Here is a 7,773-nt window from a genome sequence, read left to right as displayed (position 1 = left end):
TTGGGGGGGCACCAGTAACTTGGTGATATATTTTATTTATAATATGTATTTAATTTCATACTTTCCTCATCCCTGTGCTTTCTTCTAGCTTTGCAATGATTCTGATCTTTGTTCTAACAAATTTGCAGATGACGCTGACAAGTTCCTAAAGACATTTCTCAGGCTGAGATATGAGCAAGTCCACTGTTTAAAAAGGAAACATTTGCACTTCAAGTATGGGAAATCACCAAACAATTAACTTCCGTGGAACATGTCTACTTGTGGTCAAGAGAGTTTCTTTGTTTCATGTCAGGCTATTGAGGAAATGTTTTGCAGACACAGATCCGGGCTGTAAAATCACCATGGTGTCCTTTCAAATAAATGGAGTCAGCTGTGAGACATCAGCCATCATATCTAGATCTATGTCTGTAATGGGCTGAGGCTTGAGTTGATGCACTGAGGTCCCAAGCACATGAGGCTAAATAGTAATTGGACCATACTCTATTAATACGTAAGCTTGGAGAAAGAATGGCCCCCACCCACTCTTTGTGCAAGTCCTGATGTGTTGTATAGGAAATGAGGATTTTGGTGGGTGGAGGCAGGGGAGTGGAAAAGGAGGAAGGGGAGGAGAGACTTTTGGGATTGCCATTGCCACGGTTGGCTCGGCTCGCGTCTCTCTCTGTTAGCTGATTTGTTTCTCTTCTTCTTTTTGCTTTTGCTGCTTTCGACAACTTTTTCTGTTTGTTAAGTGTCTGAGCCATCTCCTCAGGGAGGAGATGGCTCAGTGGATAGAGCACCAGCCTTGAAGTCAAGAGGACCTGAGTTCAAATCCAGCCTCAGACACTTAACAAACAGAAAAAGTTGTCAAAAAAGCAAAAAGAAGAAGAAGGGGAGGAGATGGCTCAGTGGATAGAGCACCACCTGAGTTCAAATCCAGCCTCAGACACTTAACAAAAACAGAAAAAGTTGTCGAAAGCTGCAAAAGCAAACAGAAGAAGAGAAACAAATCAGCTAACAGAGAGAGATGTGAGCCGAGCCAACCGTGGCAATGGCCGTCCCAAAAGTCTCTCCTCCCCTTCCTTTTCCACTCCCCTGCCTCCACCCACCAAAATCGTCATTTCCTATATAACACATCAGGACTTGCACAAAGAGTGGATGGGGCCATTCTTTCTCCAAGCTTACGTATTAATAGAGTATGGTCCAATTACTATTTAGCCTCATGTGCTTGGGACCTCAGTGCATCAACTCAAGCCTCAGCCCATTACATCTGTCCATGTCCAAATTCTCTTTAAGGTGGACCATGGAGTCCTAATCACCACAGCCAGTGAGTTTTCCAGTACTCACCATGGGGCAAGAAGGCTGTTTTGGCTGAAGCAGCAGGGAGAGAGAGAGAGAGAAAGAGAGAGACAGAGACAGAGACAGACAGAGACAGAGACAGAGACAAAGAGAGAGAGAGAGAAGAGAGAGAGAGACAGAGAGACAGAGACAGAGATAGAGAGAGAGAGACAGAGAGACAGAGAGACAGAGACAGAGATAGAGAGAGAAGAGACAGAGAGAGACAAAGACAGAGAGAGAAAGAGAGAGACAGAGAGACAGAGACAGAGAGAGAGAGAGAAAGACAGAGAGAGACAGAGACAGAGATAGAAAGAGAAGAGACAGAGAGAGACAGAGACAGAGACAGAGAGAGAGACAGAGAGAGAGAGAGACAGACACACACACACACACACACACACACACACAGAGATTGCTGACTGCCTCTTTGATCACCAGCTCCCCTCAGACCTTGCTGGAGACAGCCCAGAATTCTGAGCCCCAAAGTTTTGGGAATGAGAGTGTTTCCCAAATCCCTGAGAGGGAAAAGCCTTCATGGCAAGGGGGCCCACCTTTCTCATCAGCAACAATTGCTGACCAAATACCATGGACAGGTAGATAGGTATCAGAATCCTGGGGATACACCCCAAGTTCTGGTTCAATCCTAGACTTCACAGCCATTATTTGGGGAAGCAATTCCTATGGAGAAGGGTCCAGTGAACGCCACCAACTGCCACACGTGCAGCAGGCAGGCCAGCCCAGCTGAAACATCCAGGAACCTGGAGGGAGAGACAGCCAAGTCAGCCCACTACTCCCACTGTTGTCACATCCCCCTTCAGCCCTGATGAAAATGGCCCAGGACCCTGGACCCAAGAGCCTAGGGAATAAGGAATGCTTCCAGCCCAGCCACCTCAGCCATCATCCTAGGAAGGACCTCTGGTGGACACTGCTCACTGCTCCTTCTCCTGCCCAGGTTGCAGCCACAGCTACCAGAAATTCAGAAAGGAAAGTTCTTGAAACCAAAGTCCTTGGTGCTGATCCAATGGTTTAAGCTCAGAAATGGAAGACTTTTTCATAAAAATGATTTTAAAGAAGAAGCCTGACCACCTGCTTTGCTGCTGCCCCAAAGGACTATGGGACTTTTCCATCTGACTTGAAGATGAAACCCCTAAGGGCTGGGACCTACTGAGTCTTGTTTGTATTCCTAGATCTTAGTGCTGTGCTTGGCACATACTAAGTACGTAATAAATGTTTTTTCATTCATTCATTCCTCTGCTTATCTTTTTTTTTTTTTTTACTTTATATATGAATTTCTCTTTTTGACATTTAAAGCCCATCTTACCTCTCCAGCCTCTGTCCAGCTGTAAGGGACTTTGGGGCTGTTTCTTATACTTCCTCTCGGGTCCCTCATCCTATGTACTAAGAGTTCCCTCACCTGAAATGTCCCCCTTCTTTACTCCTCACTCTTCTAATTCCTTGTTTCCATCAAAACTCAGCTTGGCAGTGACTTTCTATACAGTCCTAATTCTCCCAGTTGCTAGGACCCCCTCCCTCCCCAAGTAACTAAGGCATTTGTTTTGTATATGCTCATATCGCCGAGGCTGATTTTGCCATTCCAGGGAGTATGCAGAGCTTCTTTGGAAACTCCTGGGACTCTGAGGACAGCGTGATTCATTGCTTGGGTCTTTTGGAAATGACTAACTTCCTGGCTGCCATCTGCTGGCTACAAGGCTATAGAGGGGTCTCTTAGTCAACCTTCCTCCCCACCCAACACACATAGCCAGAGAAGGGTTGGTCTAAATCCCCTGTCATTTAGAAGGAGAGAGTTTCTGGTCAATGTTCCTCCTCCTTACTTCCATTTTCTGGCTTCTTCAAGACTTGCCTAAAAGTGGGGCAGTTGGGTGATGCAGTGGATAGAGCACAGGTCCTGGAAGCAGGAGAACATCTGGCCTCAGATACTCACTGGCTGTGTGACCCTGGACAAGGCACTTGACCCTCAACAACAACAAAAAAGCTAAAACCCCACTTTCTGCAGTAAGCTTTCTCATTTGAATGTTAGTGCTTTCCCTCTGAAATCACCTCCTATTTACCTAGTACATGTCTGGACATGGCCGTGTGCATGTTGTCTCTCCCACTGGAAGCTTCCTGAGATCTGAGACAGTTTTGGCCTTTTTCTAACATTCAAACCATTAAAATCCAAAGGGATGAGAAGCCCGTGTAGAAAACTCATGTGGCAAAAAGGCAAAGGGTTATTGGAAGTCTTTTTCCCCCTTTTCAGAGTCCTTAAGAAGTTCCCCTCAGATGAAACTCTCTGCCAGCCTCTGAGGCTCTACCTGCCAGGGTGGTTAACACGGCCCCCTAGCCAGCCGCTGGCTATTATTTCTCTCTGCCACAAAGACATGCTCCCTGAAGCTGCTTCCTTTGGAGGATCACCGTCCCCCCTTTCCAACTGTTCCAGTCCCTCCAATGGCATAACCAAGGAGGAAAGAAGGAGAGAGATGGTGTTTCCTTCCCCTTCTTTTTCCCCTCTTTCCCCACCACCCCAAGAGTGATTCCCTCTCGGGTCTTGGCTCTGTCTCTCTCACTGGAAGTCTTTACACTACAGCTAGCTTCCAATTAGTGTAAATGATGAAGCCCTGGAAGTGGTCACATGTAATTAAACTCACCTTATGCAAAGTTTGTGTGGTTGGGTCCTTTCAGTCATGTCTGCCTCTCTGTGACCCCATTTATTGTTTTCTTGGCAAAACTACTGCAATAATTTGCCATCCCTTCTCAGTTCATTTTCCATATGAGGAAACTGAGGCAAATAAGGTGAAATGACACACAGCTACTGAATGGCTGAGGTTGGATTTGAACTCATGAAGCTGAGTCTTGCTGACTGAGATACGGTGGTCTGTGCATTGTGTGCCTCCAAGATTCAAAGTTAGAATTATGTAAAATAGGGTCATTAGGTGCAGTCCAATGGAAAATGGGCAGTGTGGCCACATGAGGGCATTCATTATTTGCACTAATGGACCTGACTGAAGAACTCATCCACCACCAAACAAGGTCCCGGCTTCACTTATAAATTCTGAACTAGTTTCTTGTTTTCACACATAACTCGAGAGATATAATTTGACCTCCTTATAAAATGTTTCCTGTGCAGAATCATCTACTTTTCTTCCAATAACCAAAATTCTTTAATTCCCTCTCAAAGTATCAGCTTATTGGCCCCAGTATACTCTGATCCAATCAAGATGTGATTGTATGTATTCAATAACATTAATGAACCCCTTCCCCTATACTTGGAATGCCAACTTTTTGTCGTCCTGTTGAATTGCCAAACTATCCTTTTCAGTCCAACTCAAATTGTACCTGTTTTATGACCTCTATATTTCATATAGTTCCCTCTATTGTTTTGCAATTATAATATATTATGTATTCAGGTTATTGGAATTGGTATCTTGTTTCCTTAGTAAACTAAGTTTCATGGGAGCAGGAACCATGTCCCTAGATGTCCGTTCCAGCTCTGTACACCAAAGGTGCTAATAGATGCTTCCATGTCAGTTTCGTGGGAGCAGGAACCATGTCTCTAGATGTCTGTCCCAGCTCTGTACACCAAAGGTGCTAATAGATGCTTCCATGTCAGTTTCATGGGAGCAGGAACCATGTCCCTAGATGTCCGTCCAGCTCTGTACACCAAAGGAGCTAATAGATGCTTCCATGTCAGTTTCATGGGAGCAGGAACCATGTCCCTAGATGTCCGTTCCAGCTCTGTACACCAAAGGAGCTAATAGATGCTTCCATGTCAGTTTCGTGGGAGCAGGAACCATGTCGCTAGATGTCCGTTCCAGCTCTGTACACCAAGGTGCTAATAGATGCTTCCATGTCAGTTTCATGGGAGCAGGGACCATGTCCCTAGATGTCCGTTCCAGCTCTGTACACCAAAGTGCTAATAGATGCTTCCATGTCAGTTTCGTGGAGCAGGGACCATGTCCCTAGATGTCCGTTCCAGCTCTGTACACCAAAGGTGCTAATAGATGCTTCCATGTCAGTTTCGTGGGAGCAGGAACCATGTCTCTAGATGTCCGTTCCAGCTCTGTACACCAAAGGTGCTAATAGATGCTTCCATGTCAGTTTCGTGGGAGCAGGGACCATGTCCCTAGATATCCGGTCCAGCTCTGTACACCAAAGGTGCTAATAGATGCTTCCATGTCAGTTTCATGGGAGCAGGAACCATGTCCCTAGATGTCCGTTCCAGCTCTGTACACCAAAGGTGCTAATAGATGCTTCCATGTCAGTTTCGTGGGAGCAGGAACCATGTCTCTAGAGGTCCGTCCCAGCTCTGTACACCAAAGGTGCTAATAGATGCTTCCATGTCAGTTTCGTGGGAGCAGGAACCATGTCGCTAGATGTCCGTTCCAGCTCTGTACACCAAAGGTGCTAATAGATGCTTCCATGTCAGTTTCATGGGAGCAGGGACCATGTCCCTAGATGTCCGTTCCAGCTCTGTACACCAAAGGTGTTAATAGATGCTTCCATGTCAGTTTCATGGGAGCAGGGACCATGTCCCTAGATGTCCGTTCCAGCTCTGTACACCAAAGGTGCTAATAGATGCTTCCATGTCAGTTTCGTGGGAGCAGGGACCATGTCCCTAGATGTCCGTTCCAGCTCTGTACACCAAAGGTGCTAATAGATGCTTCCATGTCAGTTTCGTGGGAGCAGGAACCATGTCTCTAGATGTCCGTTCCAGCTCTGTACACCAAAGGTGCTAATAGATGCTTCCATGTCAGTTTCATGGGAGCAGGGACCATGTCCCTAGATATCCGGTCCAGCTCTGTACACCAAAGGTGCTAATAGATGCTTCCATGTCAGTTTCATGGGAGCAGGAACCATGTCCCTAGATGTCCGTCCAGCTCTGTACACCAAAGGTGCTATAGATGCTTCCATGTCAGTTTCGTGGGAGCAGGAACCATGTCTCTAGAGGTCCGTCCCAGCTCTGTACACCAAAGGTGCTAATAGATGCTTCCATGTCAGTTTCATGGGAGCAGGACCATGTCCCTAGATGTCCGTTCCAGCTCTGTACACCAAAGGTGCTAATAGATGCTTCCATGTCAGTTTCATGGGAGCAGGAACCATGTCCCTAGATGTCCGTTCCAGCTCTGTACACCAAAGGAGCTAATAGATGCTTCCATGTCAGTTTCATGGGAGCAGGAACCATGTCCCTAGATGTCCGTTCCAGCTCTGTACACCAAAGGTGCTAATAGATGCTTCCATGTCAGTTTCATGGGAGCAGGGACCATGTCCCTAGATGTCCGTTCCAGCTCTGTACACCAAAGGAGCTAATAGATGCTTCCATGTCAGTTTCATGGGAGCAGGAACCATGTCCCTAGATGTCCGTTCCAGCTCTGTACACCAAAGGAGCTAATAGATGCTTCCATGTCAGTTTCATGGAGCAGGAACCATGTCCTAGATGTCCGTTCCAGCTCTGTACACCAAAGGTGCTATAGATGCTTCCATGTCAGTTTCATGGGAGCAGGGACCATGTCCCTAGATGTCCGTTCCAGCTCTGTACACCAAAGGTGCTAATAGATGCTTCCATGTATATAATGTGGACATTTTCTGTAACGATCTTGTTGGTTTTCTGGAGGTCTTGGAGCAGCCTTCCTTTGAGTTCAGTAATCCCCAGGACAATAGCCAGGTGCTAAAGTCCAAATTCTTTATTGCCTGCTTTCCTGGGCCAGGGTAGCTTTTTTGAGGCCCTTCAGAGGGGCCTTGGTGTCAGTGGGGGGAGCAGGAGGCCGGGCCGGCCACCATGAAGCTGAAGAATATGGACTGAATCCTCTGAGCCCGAGGGCTTGTGCTTCAGCCTCCAGCACCACAAGGGTGGCCGATGGGAGGAATCTGTCTCTGGGTCCCACCCTGGCTGAGTTTGTCCCACCTTATATGCTCTATTACATTCATCATACTGAGTATAAGCCAAGCATTATATCACTAGGGAAGCATTATTTGTTGTAAGGTTATTTCAATCATACTTATTAATCGCCATGCTGAATTAGACAGCCATTGTCTCAATTCCCCTGAGTTAGCACCTTGGAAGAATCCTGGTTCCAAACACAGAGTTCTGGCCCATAACAATTTTCTGATTTATAAAGAAAAAGGAGTGGGGGAAGCCTGGCCATCAAGGAGCTGAACTTAGATTCAGATGTCCAAGTTTTCAAACTTATTGTAGCTACGAGTACCTTTCTCCAAAGGGTGTTGAGTCACTCAGCTACCTCCCTTTCTTCATGACCCCAGGATCATAGCACCCCAGGCCCAGAAACCATCCGAGTTCAGGTTCATGGTTTCTATGATACCACCAATCCATCTTATTCCCATGTCCTCCCCTTCTCCTCTTGTTTTCAATCTTTCCCAACATCAGGGCCTTTTCCATCGAGTTCCATCTTCCCATTATGTGGCCAAAGTATTTCAGCTTCAGCTCCAGTATTATAGCTTCCAGTAAAT

General features: G+C 46.5%; 1 long non-coding RNA gene across 1 annotated transcript in view; it reads left to right on the top strand.

Annotated features, from left to right (window-relative positions):
- The first annotated feature begins 2,174 nt into the window (after positions 1-2,174).
- Positions 2,175-7,773, top strand: part of LOC127563218 (uncharacterized) — a 28,260-nt gene continuing 22,661 nt past the window's right edge. The window contains exon 1 of the long non-coding RNA XR_007953924.1: positions 2,175-2,263. This is a non-coding gene — a long non-coding RNA (uncharacterized LOC127563218). The remainder of the gene's footprint in view (positions 2,264-7,773) is intronic.

The sequence above is a fragment of the Antechinus flavipes genome, chromosome 4, assembly GCF_016432865.1.
Source record: "Antechinus flavipes isolate AdamAnt ecotype Samford, QLD, Australia chromosome 4, AdamAnt_v2, whole genome shotgun sequence".
In the NCBI taxonomy this organism is placed as follows: Eukaryota; Metazoa; Chordata; class Mammalia; order Dasyuromorphia; family Dasyuridae; genus Antechinus; species Antechinus flavipes.
Note: the sequence above shows the minus strand (reverse complement) of the source record. Positions and strands in the feature narration are given on the sequence as shown.